Here is a 21,993-nt window from a genome sequence, read left to right on the forward strand (position 1 = left end):
AATGTTTGCATATCATCAACTGAAAGCTTATTTAAAGGATAAATTGGGAAACAGACTGAGATTACCAGAAGGAAGCAGCTTTGAATATGTGATTACAGACACAATGATAATTAAAAGATTTATAACAAACATGTACATCAAGCTGCAAGATAAGGAAAACGATGAAATAAGCTATAAACCTAAACAAAAGTAGGAAAAGGATTTAAAAAGATAAAAAATGAAACATGGGAAAAGTTATGTTCTGGAACTATGAAGAATATAATAAACACAAGGTTACGCATGATACAGTATAATTGATTACACAGGTTATATATCACGCCCCAAAAGTTTTAAAAAATGGGATCCATTTTATGAGATAAATGTTTTTGCTGTAAGAAGGAAATGGGAGCAACAGTACATGCAATTTGGGCATGTGAGAAAGTGGAAAAATCAGGAATTAAATAAAATCACAAAAAAAAATAACATACCAAAAAATCCAGAGATCTTTCTTCTAAGTAATATAAGAAATAAGGAATTAGGCCTCAAATTGGATAAAGCACAAAAAAGATTTATTATGATAGCCTTAACAGTAGCAAAAAAATGTATAATGTCAACTTGGAAAATGGAAGAGAGCCTGAGAATACAGCAATGGTACATGGAAATGAATAAATGTATTCCATTGGAAAAAATAACATATAATTTAAAAAATAAAGTCACATTATTTGAATTAATTTGGGAACCGTTCATGGAACACAACAGAGAGGGCTTTCCTCGGACCTCCACCTCCTAAAATGATAAGAAGACAAAACAACTTGATCCAGTGTGTAAAAGTAGATGACACATTTTTTTGTTTATTTTTCATTGTGTGATGACATTGTGTTTATTGTATTGTATATGTCGAATATTTATTGGTTTTGGAGGGGGGTGAGAAGGGGGGAGGGAGGGTAGGGGAGAAAAAAAGGGAGAAAATGCCACTGTGTATATTTAATGAGAAACATTTGTATATATTTTGGTTGTTATGGTTCACAGTGTGAAAAATAAAAATTATTAAAAAATACAACCCAAGCCCAGATCCAAACATCTGACACGATGAGGAAGCCTGCAGCATCCAGGGCCCTTTGGGATCCCCCATTGCCCTCAGCACCCTCTTGAATCCCGGTTTCAATACCTCATTCTCGTGAGCCAGTCTCCAGCAGTCCACAGCCTGATATGAGTCTTTTGACCTCGTCGCCAGCAGCCCATGGCCTCTATGGGTTCCTCACCCAGAAGTCGCCGGCAGCTCACCACCTGTGTGTGTCCTTAAACCACTGAGCCCCTCACTGGTCCACCACCATGGCCACTGACCTTGGGGTCATCTCCTCCGCTTCTCCTTCTTAACAGGGTTGGGGGGTGTGGGGGAGGTGTTCTCCCCATTTCTGTTGCAAGTAATGGCAAGAAAACTGAGGTCCTCCATCAGCCAGCTCCCCACCATGATTACCAGCCCCCCCACATCTCCATCGGGCACACAAAACTCAAAACGGTCAACCAGTTTACCTATCTCGGCTGCACCATTTCATCAGATGCAAGGATCGACAATGAGATAGACAACAGACTCGCCAAGGCAAATAGCGCCTTTGGAAGACTACACAAAAGAGTCTGGAAAAACAACCAACTGAAAAACCTCACAAAGATAAGCGTATACAGAGCCGTTGTCATACCCACACTCCTGTTCGGCTCCGAATCATGGGTCCTCTACCGGCACCACCTACGGCTCCTAGAACGCTTCCACCAGCGTTGTCTCCGCTCCATCCTCAACATCCATTGGAGCGCTTACATCCCTAACGTCGAAGTACTCGAGATGGCTGAGGTCGACAGCATCGAGTCCACGCTGCTGAAGATCCAGCTGCGCTGGATGGGTCACGTCTCCAGAATGGAGGACCATCGCCTTCCCAAGATCGTGTTATATGGCGAGCTCTCCACTGGCCACCGTGACAGAGGTGCACCAAAGAAAAGGTACAAGGACTGCCTAAAGAAATCTCTTGGTGCCTGCCACATTGACCACCGCCAGTGGGCTGATAATGCCTCAAACCGTGCATCTTGGCGCCTCACAGTTTGGCGGGCAGCAACCTCCTTTGAAGAAGACCGCAGAGCCCACCTCACTGACAAAAGGCAAAGGAGGAAAAACCCAACACCCAACCCCAACCCACCAATTTTCCCCTGCAACCGCTGCAATCGTGTCTGCCTGTCCCGCATCGGACTTGTCAGCCACAAACGAGCCTGCAGCTGACGTGGACTTTTTACCCCCTCCATAAATCTTCGTCCGCGAAGCCAAGCCAAAGAATGGCAAGAAATTGAGGTGAAACCCTGTTTCGCTTGCTGACCTCAAAGGCAGCATATCCGGCAGAGGTAAAACATGAAAATATATTTACACCATGATTAAAGTAGTCACAAATCTGGGGAAAATCAGCAGGTCAAACAGTGTACTTTATATAGCAAAGGTAAAAATACCTAACCAACATTTATCAAGATATGGAAAAATGATGGCAGGCATCTGAATGAAAGAATGGGCGGGAAGGCATGGTTGCAGAGGCAGGAGGTAAATATCAGGCAGTGCAGCCTCACCATTACACCATTACACTGTCATCTCAGAGGCGTGTTCTAATTTAGCAGCAATCCTATCACAAACAGGCTCAGATCTGGATCTCAGAGCAACCCGTTTTTGTCTGAGTCACCTGCCAAGCAAATCACCGTGCTTCCCCTGCATTAATTTGTTCTCAGGAAGTACAATCAACTCCATTGTACACAGGTTCAAGTTTATTTATCATCTGATTGTACCAGTACAACCTGACGAAACGGTGTTCTCCTGTCCTTGGCACAATGAAAACACACATATAGACAAATGATACATATGCACAGTATGCATCTATAAATATTAAAATAATTTAAATATATATTTTATTTTGATTTTCATAGACTCGCAAAATTCAAACAAACTTCCAACATTCATTCAATATACAGAGTCTTTGTTTATTCACCCCACCCTTACCCGACTAAAAAAAAGTCAATTAAATTGTACAAATACAAATTCCAGTGGGGTCATTGAACCCTATAAAACCTCGTAAAAAAAAAACAACCAGGATGGCTAAATAACAAAGGCTAAAGGGAAAAAAAAATTGAAACTAAACTTAAAAAAACACATCGCCTGCTCCACGTTCCACTTTCTCGGTCACTTTTGTTTCCCTGCTAGGATGGATTGCTATTGTACCCCTAATTTGAAGGGGGGGGGTCTTATCAATCTGTGTGCCAATATATTTCAAGTAACGTTGCCACACTCTAATGAATGTGTTGTGTTTCTTCCTTAGATTATTTGTGATTTTCTCCAGGGGAATGCAACTCTGTATTTCCATATTCCATCATGTAATATTTAGTTGGGAGCTGGGCTTCCACGAAACCACAGTGCACTTCCTGACTACTGTCACATACTGAATTTAATCTTTGGTTAATCTAAAACTCACGTCCCCAATATTTCCAAGAAGGTATAATTCCAGATCCTGTGAAAAATCCATTTTGGTATTTTTTTTTCAAAATATCCCCCAGGTCTTCCCAGAAGGGTCTCACCTTTGTACATAGCCAGATGGAGTGGACAAAAGTTCCAATGTCAACACCACATCTATTAAAATAAATATTATTGTAAAATAAATGATAGAGTCATAGGTGGTTCATGTTAGCAGTTCCTCAGTCATTCACCAGTCCCACTGCCCATGAGAAGAAGCTATTCTTTAGCCTCATTGTTCTGGATCTGATACTGAAAGATACCGTGAGTGACGTGCTAAGGGTCATCAGCGATGGGGGGAGGTGGTGGAAGGGAGGCTGCTCTTGTGATCCTGTGAATTGACCTCGGATCTAATGGTCTAGAGCAGTGGTTCCCAACCATTTTTATGCCCCACACCCCTAAAAAGTTTTAATATGTTCTCGCACCCCTTAAAGTAATAATTTATTTAAGAATAAAGGTGAAGGTGACCAAAACAAATTTGTATAATCAATTTTTAATAATATATAAACAAAAATGAAACGTATGGAAAAGAAAAAATATTACAACAAATTAAAAGTTGCATAAACCCTACAAAAAAATTAAATTTTCATCCATGCATGAAATTTCTTTAAAAAAATTAAAGAACTAATGTTCAAATGTTCAGAAACCAATTTAAATTTAATGACTCTTTTGTTCCTGTTTATTGCTTAAGAATTTTTCTAAACGTGGCACCTTGTTGCTGATACCAACCTGCTCGTCTGCCTGTTCACCCAAGTGATTTCTAGATTTTGTCTTGATTGACAAAAGGGCCCTAAATCCAGACTCGCATAAGTATGTCGTCGCTAATGGGATGAGCACAGTTGTGCTTTTTCATAAAGTCTTGGAAACGTGTCCATTGCCGAACACCAATATTGTTCCAAAGTTTTGCTTTCAAACTGCATTTCAAGAACACGATTTGTGCGCATTTCAATAAGATCTTCCTTCAGCTCTTCATCATCTGACATCCAAATTGAAGGAGTATGGATTTATAAAAAAAACTGAAATGTTATCTTGCACCCTCTGGAATGCTATCTCGCACCCCCAAGGGTGCGAACACCCCTGGTTGGGAAACCCTGGTCTAGAGCAACCCTGGTGCAGCTGGCCAGGACGCTCTCAATAGAGCTCAAGTAGAAAGTCGTCAGGATGGTGGCCAGAAGCCTTGTATACCTGACAACATGAGGAAAGTGAGAATACTAGTAGAAAATGGTGAGATAATCCTAAAGCCAAGGTGTCTGGAATGATCGACAAGACTGAACCTGCCATAATCGAGCAGTGCGACAGCACGATCTGCTTCTCCACCCAGCTTTGATCCACACTCATTTTGGGTTCAGACAACTGCGATGTTTATCACTCAAACTCTCATCACTCATCACAAACACTCAGCCTTCTCACTTCCTGATTAACTACCCAGTCCCCTACTATACCGCCTCCCTCTTTCCACCTTTCGTGAGGAGAGATGTAAATACAAAAGTAAAGAGATTACAATGCAGGAGTGAAACAAGAAAGTCTGCAAATGCTGTTATTGTAGTAAACACAAATTGCAGTGACCATAGGAGGCAAAGATCTATTGTTAACCAACATTTCAGACCTGAGCCCTTCTTCAAGGTATGAGCAGAAAGGCTGGGAAAAAAGGAAAGAAAGAGCAGGGAAAGAGCATAGACCAACAGACAAAAGATGATAGGGCAGGAGAGGATGGGCGAGAATTGATTGGGGAGGGGTGGTGGCTCTGAATGCAGAGCTGGAGGAAAGGATACAAGGGGAGAGAGAGAGAAAGAGCGCTAGAGGAAAGGAGAAATAGCGAGAGGGGAGAGACTGGGGTAGGAGTTAATGGAAACTGGAGAAGTCCATTTTAATGCCATTCAGTTGGAGGGTGCCCAGATGGAGTTGAGGTGGTGTCTCAGTCTGGCAGTGCATGAGACCATGGCAGGCATGTCAGCAGGTGAATGGGGCAGGGAACTGAAATGAGATCATGCTTCTTAAAGAATTAGGGTGCATGCACCTAAGTACTTTATTCATCAGGGTGTTGCCTGAAATGGTTGTTAGGAAGACTGGATAGGCCAGGCTTTTTATCCCTGCAGCGAAGGAGGCTTCAAGATGACCTGATAGAGGTGTATAGGATTATGAAAGGGAAAGATATAATCTTTTTCCTGTGGAAGATATACAACAAAAAACCAGCATTCTGAACCAGTTCCATTTGCCTAAATTTGGTTCATATCCTCAGCCCTTCCTATCCCTATATCAGTCCAAATGTCTTTTGAATGTCAAAATTGTATCTGCTTCTACATCTTCCTCTGCCAGCTCATTCCAGATATGGATGAGTGAAAAGATTGCCCCTTACATCCCCTTGATTCTCTCTCCTCACACCTTGAACCAGTGCCCTTTAGTTCTATAATTATCTGTTCTGGAAAACTTAAGCTCTTCAATCCAGGCAACATCCTGGTGAATCTCCTGCACGTATAAGTAAAAGCCTTATTTTCTTTTCACCTTCGTAATATATTTATGCTTTTTATGTAGTCACAAGGAAAAAAGTACGGAATAAACCAAAATTTTACTGCTTCACAGGGAAGGTGACCCATAAACTTTGAGCAGAAGAAGGTCATAGCTGATCAGGTTGAGAATGACTGTTCTAGAACAAAGGGACCCTGTTAAACAATAAGGGGGTTACCCTCTGAAGCAGAGATAGGTCGGAACTCTTTCTCAATGGATTTCAAAAGTTCAAAGGTTCCTTTTATTGTCACATAACAATACATTAAAAATGTATCATGGCCAACATAGTGGTTAGTGTAAATCTTTTACAGCGCCAGTGAATGGGACCAGACCAGGGTTCGAGTCCCGTGCTATCTATAAGGACTTTGTAGGTTCTCCCTGTGTCTGCGTGGGTTTTCCCCGGGTGCGCTGGTTTCCTCGTACCCTACAAAAATGTACCAGGGTTGTAGGTCAATTGGGTGTGATTGGGTGAGAAGAGCTTGTGGGTCAAAAGGACCTGTTAAATCATGCTGTATGTGTAAAAATCTATTTAAAAAATGATGTACCAACATTTGCATACCTTCTGGCAAAAAGTTACCATATACATTGCCTGGCACCTCTAATAGGAGAAAGAGAAGCAAAAGGTAGTCCCTTTGGAGACACTGTGACTGTGGATTTGCCTCCAGCGCTCCTACAGCCTCTGCAGCCACAGCTCCACATCCAAACCTTCAGGAATCCTTCAGCGCCTGAGGCCCTTCGGGAACTCTTCTTCCCCTCAGCACCCACTCAAATCCTGGCATCCAATTAGGAAACAAGAATCCTTAAGGCAGAGGGAGATGGATTCTCGATAACCGAAGGGGTGAAAGGTTACTAGGGGGAGGCAGGAAGGTGGAGGCAAAGCTTGATTTACAGCCAGATTCTTCATTCGGTTGGACTGATTTTGTGCGGTGAAAGCTGTGCGATTTTTAGGCTGATGGTTGTTTTTTTTTTCACCTGAGGAATTATATGATCCAGGCTGGGGATTTCCACACATGCGTTCCTGGGTGTTGCAAAAGGAGCTTTTGTGTAGGCTTGTCTGTTCGCTGGTCTGTGTGCAAAATCTGATAATATGTGATCATAAGTTTAGCTTTCCATTCTGAGCTCTCAGCACATTTGTTGATCTGTCATGGATCCCCGAGGCTATTTATCATTCAGTCAGTGTAACCTGCTTATCAGTCCTATCTCTCTGATCTTTTTTAACAAATGATTCGATTCCTTTATTGTCATGTAATAGTACAAAATGCAACAGTGAACAAAATTGCCTTATGCTTGCCGTAAGGCAGAGTTGACATTTGTGTTGCCTGGCGCCCCTTACAAATCAAGAGAAATAGAAGCAAAAAAGAGTGCCTTCAGATTCACCGAGTGTCCGTGGATTGACCTCCAGTGCTCCCATGGCCTCTGCAGCCATCAGCAACCTGAGCCTTCAGCACCCAAGGGCTTTCAGGAGCCCTATTTACCCTCTGCACCCTCTCAACCTCCGGTTCCGATACTTGGTTCCCATGAGCTGGCCTCCAGCAGCCTGTGTGGTCCCTCAGCCACTGAGCCCCTTGCTGGTCTGCTGCCATAGTCACCATCTTTAAGGTTGTCTCCTCTGCTTCTCCTTCACAACAGAGGCTGTTCTCCCTGTTTCTGGTGCCCCACTTCTGTTCGCTGTTCCCCTGAGATCTGCAACCCCTCATGGCCACTGCTGAGCACAGACGCCTCCAGCTGAAGCACAGACCCCAAGGTGGCTGGATTTTTGTTTAAAAACACCGTTGACTCCTATAACAGGCTGATTAATTCCTGCACAAAGCCATGGCATTAGGACCGGGCAGTTGAACCCTTTGGAGCAACGCTGTGTCGATGAGCATGCTACTTATTGTAACTCCGAGCATGGAACAGGCCCTTCAGACCACCTCTCCATGCCGACCAAGCTGCCATTTGGGCTAGTCCCATTTTGAGTCAGTCCCAGGTGTTGGGAGACCGTGAGAGGGCATCAATAGACAAAACAACCCAACTGTTTCACTGTTCAATTATCGTCATTTCATGACTTCTGATTGCAAACTTCAATTGGGATTTTAAAGGCTGCTGGAAACTAAGCAGAGACTCTGATGAAGCAGAGATCATCCTGGCTGCAGCACTGCAGGAACAGACACCTTGGAGCCTATCTCATACAATGACACTGTATCCAGGTCAGGCGAGCACCGGCTATTGGACGGCACTGAAAGGCTTTCTTTGTTCACTCCTGTTGAGCCTTCCAATCCCCTGATCACACGTCAACTTGTGAGAAGTGAGCTCAACCATCTTACTCTATCCTGTTCAACTCTCCAAATCACAGGATTAATATCAATTAAAATTAATTCTCAATCCACATTTTTACTCAAGATGCAATAATTTGTGATAGAGTCTTTTTTTAGTTGAAAATGTACCATCTTATTTATTGAAGATTTTTAATCTATCCTTTTTCTATTTATTGACTCTTTTTAATTTAATTAAGTATATTATTGTTGTTTGTGTGTGTTTTTTTCTGAAGTACCTGTTTAGCTGTAGCATGCAAGAATTTTAGATGAACAGGACTGTACAGGCCCTTCTGGCCCACAAGCCCATGCCACCCAATGATACTCAATAAACCTACAACCCTTGTACGTTTTGAAAGATGAAAGGAAACCGGAACACCCTGAGGAAATCCATGTAGACACGGGGAGAATGTACAAACTCCTTACAGACAGCGCTGGATTCAAACCCCAGTCGTTGGCGGTGTAATAGCATTGAGCTAACCCAATGGTTCTCAACTTGTTTTCTTTCCACTCACATACCACTTTAAGTATTCCCTATGCCATCGGTGCTCTGTGATTAGTAAGGGATTGCTTAAGGTGGTATGTGGATGGAAAGAAAAAGTTTGAAAACCACTGTTTTAATCGTACCTAATTAACTCATTATGTGCACGGTTCCATACCTCCAAAGGAAATGAGCCAATGACAATTTTTCTCAAGCAAAATATTTCAGTAATAATTATGTCTAAAGCAGTGATTCTCAACCTTCCCTTCCCACTCACATACCACCTTAAGCAATCCCTTACTAATCACAGAGCACCGATGACATAGGGATTATTTAAAGTGGAATCTGAGTGGAACAAAAAAGGTTGAGAACCACTGCGCTAGCCGCTTACTGAACCTTGCCGTCCTTTACATTATATAATGTACATGACAATAGACCCATCATTATTATCTTCAATATGTATGTGCTATGGGTTATTACAGTCATACAGGTATCCAATTGTCTGTCAGGGGATGGCAGTTATGACCCACACTGTACTGGCATGGAGTAATCAGTTACATCATTCCTGCGTTGGCTTGACCAGTTTGAACCAAAACCAGAGCCGTTCATTCACATTGGGTATGCATTTATCCTTCAGATCCATCGATCTTAAACTTTTTTAATTCCTTCAAATTCATCTTCAGCACTCTCCCCGTAGAACCAAAACACCTTCACTCCCAGAGAACCAGATCCATCAGTCTGTTCATTCCAGAATCATTTAACTGTGTGGCACAGAAGGAGTTGAACAGGTGTTGAGCTCAACTCCTCTTTCCATAACACAGGATTTATATCAATTAAACTTAATTATCTATATACATTTAACACAAGAAGCAATGATTTGTGATAGAAGCCTGTTTTCATTGGAAATGTACTATTGTATTTATTATTTATTGAATATTGTTAATTTTAATTCATTTAAGTATACTCACCCCTTTGTTTCTCATCTTTCTCTCTCTTCCCCATTCTCTGGCATCTGCCAATCCATTGCCTCTGTCCATTATCCTTCACCCCTCCCTGGATCATCAATCCACTGCTAGCCCCTATCCAACCCCTGTCCCCATTATGCTTCCCCAGAGCCCTCACAGTCTGAACGAAGGATTCTGACCCAAAACAATGATGCAAGTTCCTTGTCATGGTTCTTCCATGACCTCAGTGTGACAGGCTGTTCCAGGGACTCACTCGGAGTGCAACATCCAGAACTGCTGGAAGACCATCAATGACATGTTTGTACATGATGGTTTTGAATGCTTGAAGTAAACCTAAAATATGACAGGAAATCACAAAAATATGGTTTTTTTTTTAAAAACAGTATGTGATAGGAACATTTGAAGGTGATTTTCATCTTTAGCAGCCCAAAATCCATAAATTTCAACCAAAAGTGTTCAGGAAGCAAAATCTTCATTGTCCACTGTTATTGGTGAGTCAGTACGGTATTGCTGATGGTTTCCACCACTTTGCTGAGATGATTGAGAGGAGATTGATTGCACAACTAACAGTGTTAGGTTTGTTCTGTCATCGATGAATAGGATGTACCCAGGACAATTTTCACTTGGTTAGTAGCTATCAGTGTTGTAACTGTACTGGAACAAATTGACAAGAGGCACAGCTAGTCTTGGTGCATAGGACAGCACAGGAACAAAGCCTTCAGCCATTGATGTCTGCCCATGGTGTCGATACAAATTAATTCTGTTTGATTGCACAAGATTCATTTCCCTCCATTTCTTGCCTAAATATTTCTTAAACTTTGCTTTTGTATCTGCTTCTACCACCTATCTTTTGCTTCTCTTCTCCATTACTGTAAGGGGCGCCAGGCAACACTAATGGAGACTCTTTGTCTACTTTACGGCAAGAAAAGAAGGTAATTTTATTTAATGTTACATGTTCTGTACTATTACATGAATCTTGTCCCGGCAGCCCATTCCAGGACACTCTCTGTGTAAAATACTTGCTTCACAAATCTCCTTCAAACTTTTCATCCTTCGCTTTAAACCTAAGTCTAGTATTTAACATTTCCAACCTGGGAAAAATGGCTCTGACCGTCTTGCCAATCAATGCCTTCTAAAACTTTATAAACTTATTTTTAAAATTTTTTTATTTTTCACAATATGCACCATATTGACCAAAATACACATAAACATTTCCCTCTTGAATATACACAGTGTCATTTTCTCCCCTTTCCCCCCCTCCCTTCCCTCCCTCCTTCCAACCCCCCTCCCCACCCACTAAACGTTCAACATATACAATACATTAAACCCATTAAACAATGTCATCACACAATGAAAATAAACAAGAAAATTGTGTCATCTACTTTGACCCATTGGGTCAGATCATTTCGTCTTCTCATTCTATCATTTTATGGGGTGGAGGTCCACGGTAGGACCTCTCTGTGGCGTTCCATGTACGGTTCAACTTTATAAACTTCTTGAGGCACATGCCCAGAACATTGACTGTGACCTGCTGAGTTTCTCTGGCATGTTTGTGTACTGCACTAGACCCCAGCACCTGCAAGTTTACTTGGTGACCACTTTACATGGCTGAGTTTATATTAGAGATTACCTGTTAGCCTGCTCGCAGTAGAACCCTTTTCATTACAGGAGGTATAAACTTTGTAAACCATCAGCTGCAATTTCATTGGCTAGGTTGCAGTGAGGCGTTGCACTAACTGAAAGATCTGCTGAATACCGACAGGGTGCAGGTACAGGCAAAGCTACCCATTTTTGTTTTCAAGGTTCGCTTTGCTCTCAAGTCATGAAGTCATCGATGCTGTACAGCATAGAAAAAGCTATTTGGCCCAAATCATCCATGCCATCCAAGATGTCTCCCTAAATAGTTTTATCGATGTGATCTACCAGATCGTTGTTTGAAGAGAGTGCGGAAAATCATCAAGGACCCCTACCACCCCACACACAGCATCTTTCAGCCACTCCCATAAGGAAAGAGATTCAAGCGTATCAGAGCCAGCACCACCAGGCTGAGGAACATCTTCCCATGGGCAGTGAGAATGCTGAGTGAATTGCTCATACAAACCCTCCATAACTCTACTATTTATTAAACAATATTTATTTATTTTATATATGTATATATGTACAACATGTGTATCATTTGTCTGTATGTACATTATGTCTAGTTGTGTGTTTGCAGTTTTTGCACCGAAGTCCAGGGATCGCTATTTCATCAGGTCATACTTGTCAGCCACAAACGAGCCTGCAGCTGACGTGGACATTTACCCCCTCCATAAATCTTCGTCCGCGAAGCCAAGCCAAAGAAGAACAGCACTTGTATAATCAGTTGATATGATAATAAGCTTGAACTTGATTTACCTGCATTCAGTCCATATCCCTCTAAATCTTTACTAACTACATTCCTGTCTAAAAGTCTTTCAAACATCATAATTGTATCTGCTTCCACCACTTCCTGTGACAACTTATTCCACATAATAAGCACTCTGTGTGTGAATAATGTATCCCAAAGGTCCCTTGTAAATCTTCACCTTCTCACAAACGTATACCCTCTCATTCTTGATTCTCCTACCTTGGGGAGATGACTGTGACCATTGACTTTATCTATGCCCCTTATAATTTTATAATCCTCTCTAACGTAGCCCATCAACACTCCTACTCTCCAGGAAGAAAATTGCCAGCCTATCCAGTCTTTCTTTATAATTCCAGCTCACCCATCTTTGAAGAATTCTTGTAAATCTTAACTGCTCCCTTTCCAGCTCAATGATATCTCCTAAGGCTGGAGGACTAAAACTGCACACAGTTCTTCTAGTGTGGATGCAGCAATAGCTTTTACACTTGTAACATTGTGTTCCTATTCGTGTACTCAATGCCCTGATCGGTGAAGGCAAATGTACCAAATGTCTTCTTTATCACCTTGGTTGTTTCACCACTTGCATGGAACTGTGTATCTCTGCTCTCAAGTCTCTTTCCAAGGCCCTACTCTTCACTGTGTCAGTCCAGCCCTGGTTTGACCCACTATTGTGTAACATCTTGCCTTTGTCCAAGTTAAACTCCATCTGCCATTCCTCGGCCTACTTTCTCAATTTGTCTCGATCCTGTTGTAATATCAGATAACTTTATTCATGATCTACTACACCATGTAAACTTACTAACCATGCTGATAACATTGCCATCTATGTCATTAATACAGGTAGCAAACAGGACTGGGGCCAACACTGATCCCTTCGGCACACCACTGGTCACAGACCTCTGATCTGAATAAAAGATCTCCACTACATTCCTATTGATGCAGAAGGGAGTGGGGCAGGTCTGATGGCCAGGGATGGCTGCGACCTAATGGGGGGAGCTCAGCACCTCATTTTGGGGCACACAGAACCTGATTTGTGGGGGGAAATGCCTGCTGATGCACCCCCCCCCTTGACTCCGACCCAGTGTCAACCTCTACAGGAGCTGTGTCGAGAGTGTCCTGGCAGGCTGCATCACAGTGTGGTGCAGAGAAATGGATCGGCGGTCAATCCACAGGACCTTAAGAGCGGCAGAGAGGATCACTGGTGTCTTCCTCCTCCCCCATTGACATGATCTACTGGGATCGTTGTCTGAAGAGGATGCGTAAAATTGTTGAGGATCCCTTCCAACCCACACACATCTTTCTGCTACTCCCACCAGCTCTACCAGGCTCCTCCAGCTTCTTCCCTTGGACAGAGAGAATGCTGAATGACCAAAGGAACTGCTCACACTAACCATTGAAGTTGCTCATATAGACAAAAAAAATACTAATTTTTAAAAGTTTATATATGAATACTTGTCCATCATATGTATTGTTTGTCAGTTGATATGTTATGTGTGGTTGTGTGCCTGTGTGTTTTGCACGGAGGACAGTAGATCGCTGTTTTGTCAAGTTGTACTTGTGCAATCAGATGGCAATAACCTTGACTTGGCTTGATTTGACTTGACAATCTTGTGCACCGCTTGTTTTTTTTTTCATTACAAAATACAAGTGCTTTGCAAATCAAGGAATCCTGTATCAAGTTCTAACCAGGGTTCCACAAAGGTCTATCAAATAGTTAAACTTTAGTGATTGCCTCTGGGTTAAAAAATTGCTGATGGGATGACTCTGAAGTCATTATTAAGGGCCTCCTGAGGCAGATTATTTATTTGCCCTCACCTGCTTTTCTAGGATTTTATGTAGGTTGTGTTCATTTCTTTCCATGTACCTACATGTGGTCTTGTCAAAGCGTATGTTAATTGTCCAATCTGCTTGAAGAAATTGCTTAAGCTATGAAGCTTGGTTTGGCTCGCCGTACCTGACCGCTGCACGCCGCCTTCTTCTTCAAAATGATAGACTCCAGAGTGAAATATGTAACCCTCCTCTCAACCTTTTCTCCCTCACTCACATACCATCTTAAGTAATCCTATGGCATATTTTTTATGACAAATTTTCACTCAGTTTACAACGCACATACCGCCACTCATCCTATCCAGAACTAACACAGTTCTTACCTGGTTCCCATGAGCCAATTACCACCAGCCTGCGGCCCACATTGGTCCTTCGACCTCGAGTCATCCGCAGCCTGTATGGGTCCCTCAGATGCTGAGCCCCTCACTGGTCTGCTGCCATGGTCACCATCCTGTAGGGTTATCCTCTCTTGCTTCTTTTCAACAGGAAGGGAGGGGTTCTCCCCATTTTTGGCACCCTGCACCAGTCTGCTGCTCCCCCAGTCTCTGCAAACCCATGTTGTAAGCTGCCCAGCATAGGTACACCATCTTGGGCACAGATCTCTGAGGTTGTAGGATTTTTTTTTAAACACTATCGGCTCCTTTAACAGGCCATTTAAAGCCTCTATGGAGCCACTGGCATTAGGACCAGGCGGTTGAACCCTTTACAGCAGTGCTATTTCTCTGCTCACTGCTCTCCCAGGACCACACCAGCTCCAGCAGCGCCACCAATTTTGTTCATAAAAATCTATGCCTATCATCATTTTATAAACTTCTATCAAGTCTCCAACCTCTCCTTCTTGTTCATACCCTCCAATCCAGGGAATAGCCTGGTAAATCTCTTGTGCACCATTTTCAAAGCCTTCCTTTAATGAGGCAACCAGAATTGCTCACATTGAACTCCTGTGAATCTCAACCCTGAATTTCCCAAGTCACAGCGACTTAATGTATTCTACATCAGCCATTTGCAATGGAGGCTACAGTACATTTAGTGGGGGGGGGGGGGGGGCATGGACTTAAATCTTAAATTTTTCTTTACGTTTTTTATTTAGTCGGTAAGAGAGAAGTACAGAAGAAACCAACTAAACTTGCCTGCTTCACAGAGAAGACAGCCCATAAACTTTGAGCAGAGTCCTAAGCCAAAAAAAGGTTGACAGTGGCTTCGCCACATAATATTCAAATGAAAATTATCTTAAAATGATCAATCTAATGAGTGTTGCAGATTAAATCCAAAACCAAGTCATGTCATTCAACTCACCATATTCAAGGAGGTGGTTACAATTGACCAGAAACTTTCAATGAAGTACCCACTAAAGTACTGAAGTCACAAGAAACGGTGAGGTAATAAAGTCTTGTGTAACCTTTCCTTGTAACTCAGTTCCTCAAGTCCCGGCAACATCCTTGTAAATCTCCTCTGCTTTCTTTCAATCTTATAGTTATCCATATAAAGTAGAAGAATGAGAATTCAAGTACAGTAGTTTTCAAACTTTTTCTTTCTACTCGCATACCATCTTAAGTATTCCCTATGCCATAGGTGCTCTGTGATTAGTAAGGGATTACTAAATGTGATATGAGAGTGGAAAGAAAACATTTCAAAACCACTGGTGTAGAGTAATGATGAAGAAAGATCAGTTCGTACAAAGCAAGGGCAGCATGAGTCTGATGGCTGCTGAGAAGAAACTACCACAAGGTACAAATATAAAGAGAAAATGCCGGAAACACACAGCAGGTCAGGCTGCATTTTGGAGAGAAAAACAGAGTTAACGTTTTGTCAGAACACATAGTCAGAATTGATGAAGGGTCCTGGACTTAAAACATCAGCAGTTTCTCCCTCCACAGATGCTGCGTGACCCACTAAATGACCTTCATTTTCTTTTTTTCCTGCTGATTTCCAACCTTTGTAGTTTGGTTGATTTTCAGTACAAGGAACAAGTCAGGAGAGTGTTGGACCACTTACCCCTACATGTAAGACACTAGCTCCAAATTCTCTCAACACCATGCAGCTTGGATGGCACCCTATCCATTTCCCTAAGCAGCACATGCTTTGCCCGCACAAGGTCCTGGTTTCCATCCCTGGCACCTTCATGCTGACAACTGTGAACTTTGAACACGAAGGGAAAAGGTTCAGAGAGGTCCACTCTGACATCTGAATGGACTGGGATTGCAAAATCCAAAATGCAACATTGCCTTAAGTCATGGAGAGCAGGGAGCGGGACAACTGACAGGGCTAAATCAGCTCCATTACTTCCCTCGACAACTCTAAGCCGACTGGAATTCAAATCCGGCGCTGTCTGTTAGGAGTTTCTACGTTCTCCCCATGTCTGTGTGGCTTCCTCTGGGGGCTCTGGTTTCCTCCCTTCATTCAAAACGTACCAGGGGTGGTAGGTCAATTAGGTGTATTTGGGTGGCATGGGCTCATGAGGTGATAGGGTTTGTTACTGTGCTGTCCAGCTAGTCACTGACGTGCAATCTATGGGGCTTACGCCCATCCATACATATGACCAAACAAATTAAAATAAATAAAAATATATGTAAATATGAAATTTATGCTTTTGGGGTGAAAGTGGGGGCCTATCTACGGAAAATAGCATCTATAGCAGGGGTGGCCAACTTCTCTTGAGAGCTTGCTTTGATGGCCACCGTATTGTATTTGACGAACGATTAAACGGTTAGAATGAATTACCGACTTGTGTTCATTTCGAGATATGACCAGTCAGTCAGAACGGAACACAGTCGTAAGTTGAGGTCAATCTGTATGTCTCAATATAATAATTTTAAAAAATAAAAATATATTTACTTTCAACACCACTGCTCCACTGTGCACCATCTAAAACACGCATGGAAATAACTCACTCAAGCTGTCCCAAGAGAACCTTCCAACCCACGATCCCTACCACCAAGTATAAGAGCAGCGGCTGAATGGGAACACCACTACCCCCCCCCCCAACTAAATTCCAAGTTAAAGTTTATTATCATACATACCAAAGTTCAAAGTTCAGATTTATTGTCGAAGCACCTGCATGACATCACATGCAAACATGAGATTATTTTTCTTGTGGGCCAGGCAGAATTTCTACTTATCTGTAGTGCAAAAAAAAAACTGTACTTTGGGTGAATAGATTTGGGATGGAGATGAGGAGAAACTCTTTCTCCCAGAGGCTGGTGAATCAAGGCAGCTTGATCGATTGCGTTTAAGGTGGATTTTTGAATAGTAGAGGAATTAAGAGTTGTGGGGAACAGGCAAATGGATGGAGTGTCCACAGCCAGATCAGCCAAGATCTTACTGAATGGCGGAGCAAGCTCGACAGACTAGATGGCTGATTCCTGCTTCTATTTCATAGATTCTTACAGAACAGTGGTTTTCAAACATTTTCTTTTCACTCACATAAGGCAAAATCTTACTAACCACAGGTCACCTATGCCATAGTTAAGGTGGTATCTGAGTGGAAAAAAAGTTGAGAACCACTGTTATAGAAGCATGTGTGTGCCTCAGGCTGTCACAGGGGACTCTTGACTCTTGACATTCTGTACACTTAAGATGCAGTCACTGTTGCATTGAATGCAACAAAGCAGCCAATGTTATGGGATTAAGACCCCTGTTGAGAAAATCCACATTATCGTGCAGCAGGAATGCATTATTGTTGGTGCTTATGTGAAATGACATGTTGAACTGAGACTCCATTTCTGGAAGATATAAAATTTATGTTCTGTTATTTTGAATAGTGGGGTGGGAGTGGAGACATACAAGAGATTGTCGATGCTGAAATCTGAAGCTCAACACAACCTGCTGGAGGAACTCAACAGGTCGAGCAGCATCAGTGGGAGAAAAAGAATAGATGATGTTTTGGGTCGGAGCCCTTCATCAGGACTGGGACAAGTTAGCACAGAAGCAGTGTGGAGAAGTCCAGAGTGGGAGGAGTGAAACAGGGCTCCACAAGGGATTGGCCAACCAGGCAGAGGTCATGGGGCCATACCAGACTCAGAAGAGGGAGGCAAGAAAACCAAGAGGTCAGGTAAATGAGTCATACAGAGGGGAGTGGGTGATTGGACAAATGCTGCCCAATGCTGGAATCTGATAAGGTGAATTTAGATAAATTTAAATTTAGTCATACAGCACAATAACAGGCCCTCTTGGCCCACGAGCCATAGCTCCAAATTAGACCCAAATGACCTACAACCCCGGTACATTTTGAACGCTGGGAGGAAACCAGAGCCCCTGGGGAAAACCCATGCAGACATGGGGAGAACATAAAAACTCCTTACAGACAGTGCAGGAATTTGAACCCCATTCCCGATCACTGCCGCTGTAACAGCGTTGCGCCAACCGTTACGCTAACTGTGCTGACGGTGAGAATAGTATAAGGTATAAAGCTGGGCTGAAGGAGAGGTGTGTGGGTCGCTGTCCTCAGTTTCTGGGTCCTGTTTACCCCTCAGTCCACGTCGCTAGTAGATGGGGAGTTGGTGGGGGGGGGGGGGGGGTGTGGAATGTGGCAGCAGACTTGCCACTTCACAGCTTCAGTAATCCAGCTTCAACCCTGAGCTCCGGAGTATCTGTGGAAACAGACAAACACCACTCATCCCACGTCCCAAAGATGTGGCGGTGGCTGAATTTACCCCCTTCCCAGTGAAAGAAAATGGCTACTTGTCAACATTCAGTTGAAGGGCATGTTAGGGAGAGTAAAATTCCAGGGTACAGTGAGATAAAGAGAGTGTGATGGGGTTGCTAACCAGGACTCAATGGACTGAGTGGTCTTTAGTGCTGTGAAGAGAATCTGAACTGCAAATCTGTACCTCTCTCTATCTGCGAGTTGACGTGTTGAAGATTTCCAGCATTTTCCCAATATTTTTTGTTCAGTTCTAGTCAACTCATTACAGGAAGGATGGAGATGCTTTGGTGAGTGTGATGCGCTGTCGGTCAGAAGCAAACACACAAAACCAAAAGACTGTACAACAGGCTTTATTCGACGAAAACTTCCACAGAGCCAGCTGTGAGTAGAGCGGCTGTAAACTCTGAGAGTGTCTTTGAAGGGCCGGCTCAGGCTTATATCCTGGAGGGTAATTGACACCCAAGTGGGTGGGGCTTGGTCTATTCAGGTCGGCTGATTGATAGCCGGCCAGGTGTTGACTTAAAGGTACAGTAAAGCCCCCGGTATCTGGCACCTATGAAGATTTGTAGATGCCGAATAAGTTAATTTTTTGGTTGCTTGAGATGGCATATTGTATGATTGGTGAACTAACGGCGAGACATGCCCATTTTAAACCTATATTTTTTACCTATTTATTTTCCGCAATATTGTTACTGGCTGCTTGAATTCTGGATAATAGGGATTTTACGGTATATAAGATTATGAGGGGCTTAGGTTCGGTGGACAGCTAGCGCCTTTTTCCTGAGGTGACAATAGCAAACATCAGAGATCATCTGTTTAAAGTGAGAGGAGAAAAGTTTAGGGGAGAATGTCAGAGGCAGCTTTTTACACAGAGAGTCGTAGATGCCTGGATGTAATGCTGTGGGTGGTGATGGAGGGACATTCAAAATAGGGACATTCAAAAGTTTGTTAGACAGGCACATGGATGCAAGAAAAATAGAGGGTTATGGGTGTGAGAGGGGGAAGAATTAGATTGTTGTGGAGTTGTTTTACATAGGTCAGCACAACATTGTGGGCCGAAGGGCCTATACAGCATTGTGATGTTTGATGTTAATTTTGGCATTGTCGTGTTGCTGCCTGTCGGATCCTCCTGTGCGAACACTCTCTTCTATTTTTGTGCGTCACCAAAATGAAAGCACCTGAAAAATGGCTGTAAATGTACAGGGGCTGTGTGGGGATGCGAAGGGTTCTAAGGAAGAGCAAAGCTCTACGACATTTGATTGTAGACTGCTGTTGTCAGCTTCGGTGTGGGCTGGTCTGCCCAATAGCTGGAGCACAATGATCTGGAGTTTATTTTGGTTCTTATGTTGCTAATTCAATCCTAAGTCTTTGTAAAATGCTAGGAAGTTCCAGGAACAGGCAGATTGACGAATTTTATTTCCCAGTCATCGAAGCGGACAATATGCAAACATACAGACATATACATGCATTGCAACACAGTAACAAGCCTTTTCGGCCCACAGACCCGTGACACCCAATTACACCCTATTGACACACAGCCCTGGTATGTTTCTAAAGCATAGGAGGAAACCGGAGCACCCAGAGCAATGCACAAACTCCTTACAGACAGCACTGGATTCGAACCTCAGTCACTGGCACTGGCACTGTAATAGAGTTGTGCTAAATGAGATGCTAATGGTGCTAAGTCACAATAATTGTCCTTTTCTTGTTGAACGCCTTCATTTACTGCTTGTAAAATGATTAGGAAAATGGGAACAGAGTTGGACAGAGATTGGAATGTGGCAACTCTTTAGTGGTAAATGCCAGGAATTCCCAAACAGGTTAGAAACTCCCACAAGCCCCATGAAGCCGCTTCAAAGGAGATGGTTATAAAATTATTCCAGGCCCTGTTCTAAACCATGGTTTGTCCTAGTGTTCGTTTCCAGTGGAATTCTTGGAAACTAGAAAACTAGAATGGTTGCAGAGGCCTGATCTGATGATCTGGAGACAGGAGTTCAAATTCTGTCTCATCTTCTGTGCAAGTTAAATTTAGATCATTTGTAACTTTGCAATTAGAAATTACAATCAGTAAGACATCCATGAATCACTGGGTTGCCAGTAAAATTCATCTTACTTTGAGCAAGCGTCTCCCATTCTTATCTGGACTCCCATGTAAATTGAGTCCAAAATAATTGACTCATATCTTCTGAAATGAACCAGCAAACCACTCAGTTCAAGGATGAATAATAAATGTCTACATTGTGTAAATAGGTATGATTAGAAGGATTGAAATCATGATGTACTAGTGTGGCTTTTAATTCAATTATAAAACTATAATCTGTTGATACATAACATTTTATTTTTAATATAACCTTGTATCTGTCTTGGGAATCTCCAACCAGATGGCATCAATATCGACCTCCAATTTCTGACAACCCTTCCCCAGTCTCTCTCTTTCCCTTATCCCTCTTTCCTCCAGCTATCCATATCCCTCCTTCTCCTACCATTCTTAGCCCTCTGCTCTCTCCCCTATCACATCTCACCTTCTTTCCCTTTGACCCTCCCACCTGTATTTGCCTCTTACCTGTTAGTTTATGCTCATCTCCCTACCCCTTCTTACTCCTCTTCTCTTCTCATCTCCTCTCCTCCTACCCTCCCTCATCCCCACCTTTTTATTTGGGCATCAGCCTGTTTTTTTTAGATTCCTAATGAAGGGCTCAGGCGCAAAATGTCAACTGCCTTTTACTTCCTGCAGATGGTGCAAGATCTACTGGGTGGCACAGTTGACGTAGTGGTTAGCTCAACACCTTTATAGCACCAGCGATTGGGACCTGGGTGCGAATTCTGTGCTGTCTGTACCTTCTCCCTGTGTCTGTGTGGGTTTTCCCTGGGGCTCCAGTTTCCTCTCACTTTTTGAAAAGTACCGGGTGTGTAAGTTAATTGGCTATAATTTGGGCAGCATGGACTCGTGGGCTGAAATGTGCTGTTCTGGATGTCTAAATTTAATTTAAAAATTTCTTCAGTGATTTTGGGTACTGCCCTTGACCCAGCATCTCTAGACTTTCTTGTTTATGACTGATATGAATCACTGATATACTTCCCAGCTTGAGCAAAGCTCCTCTGGAAGAAGGGCTGTGTTCAATTGAAGAATATTGCTATAGTTATAAACCAGTACATCCACATCAATCAATTAGCTATTTGTTCCAACAGCAAACCATTCAAAAACAAAACTCCTGAGGTTAATGTTTACACTTGACCATTCTGTGTTGAAGAAAAAAACCATTGTTGATTTCCGATTTCCATTTCCCATTTCATAATTAATATTAACTTAAGGGGTGGGAGCAGGAGCAGCGACTATTGGGAGAATGTGGGAAGCAACTTTACTGGCAGAGGCTACTGT

General features: G+C 42.7%; 1 long non-coding RNA gene across 2 annotated transcripts in view; it reads left to right on the forward strand.

The window, feature by feature from the left end:
• The first annotated feature begins 10,371 nt into the window (after window positions 1–10,371).
• The window catches only part of LOC138735857 (uncharacterized), a 40,778-nt gene continuing 29,156 nt past the window's right edge, over window positions 10,372–21,993 (forward strand). Inside the window, exons 1-2 of one of the 2 annotated variants that reach the window (XR_011339968.1) lie at window positions 10,372–10,688; window positions 12,983–13,748. This is a non-coding gene — a long non-coding RNA (uncharacterized lncRNA). Of the gene's footprint in view, window positions 10,689–12,982; window positions 13,749–21,993 lie in introns of those variants that run through there. The other variant, XR_011339969.1, reaches the window with a different exon arrangement.

This window comes from Narcine bancroftii, chromosome 6 (genome assembly GCF_036971445.1).
Source record: "Narcine bancroftii isolate sNarBan1 chromosome 6, sNarBan1.hap1, whole genome shotgun sequence".
Classification (NCBI taxonomy): Eukaryota; Metazoa; Chordata; class Chondrichthyes; order Torpediniformes; family Narcinidae; genus Narcine; species Narcine bancroftii.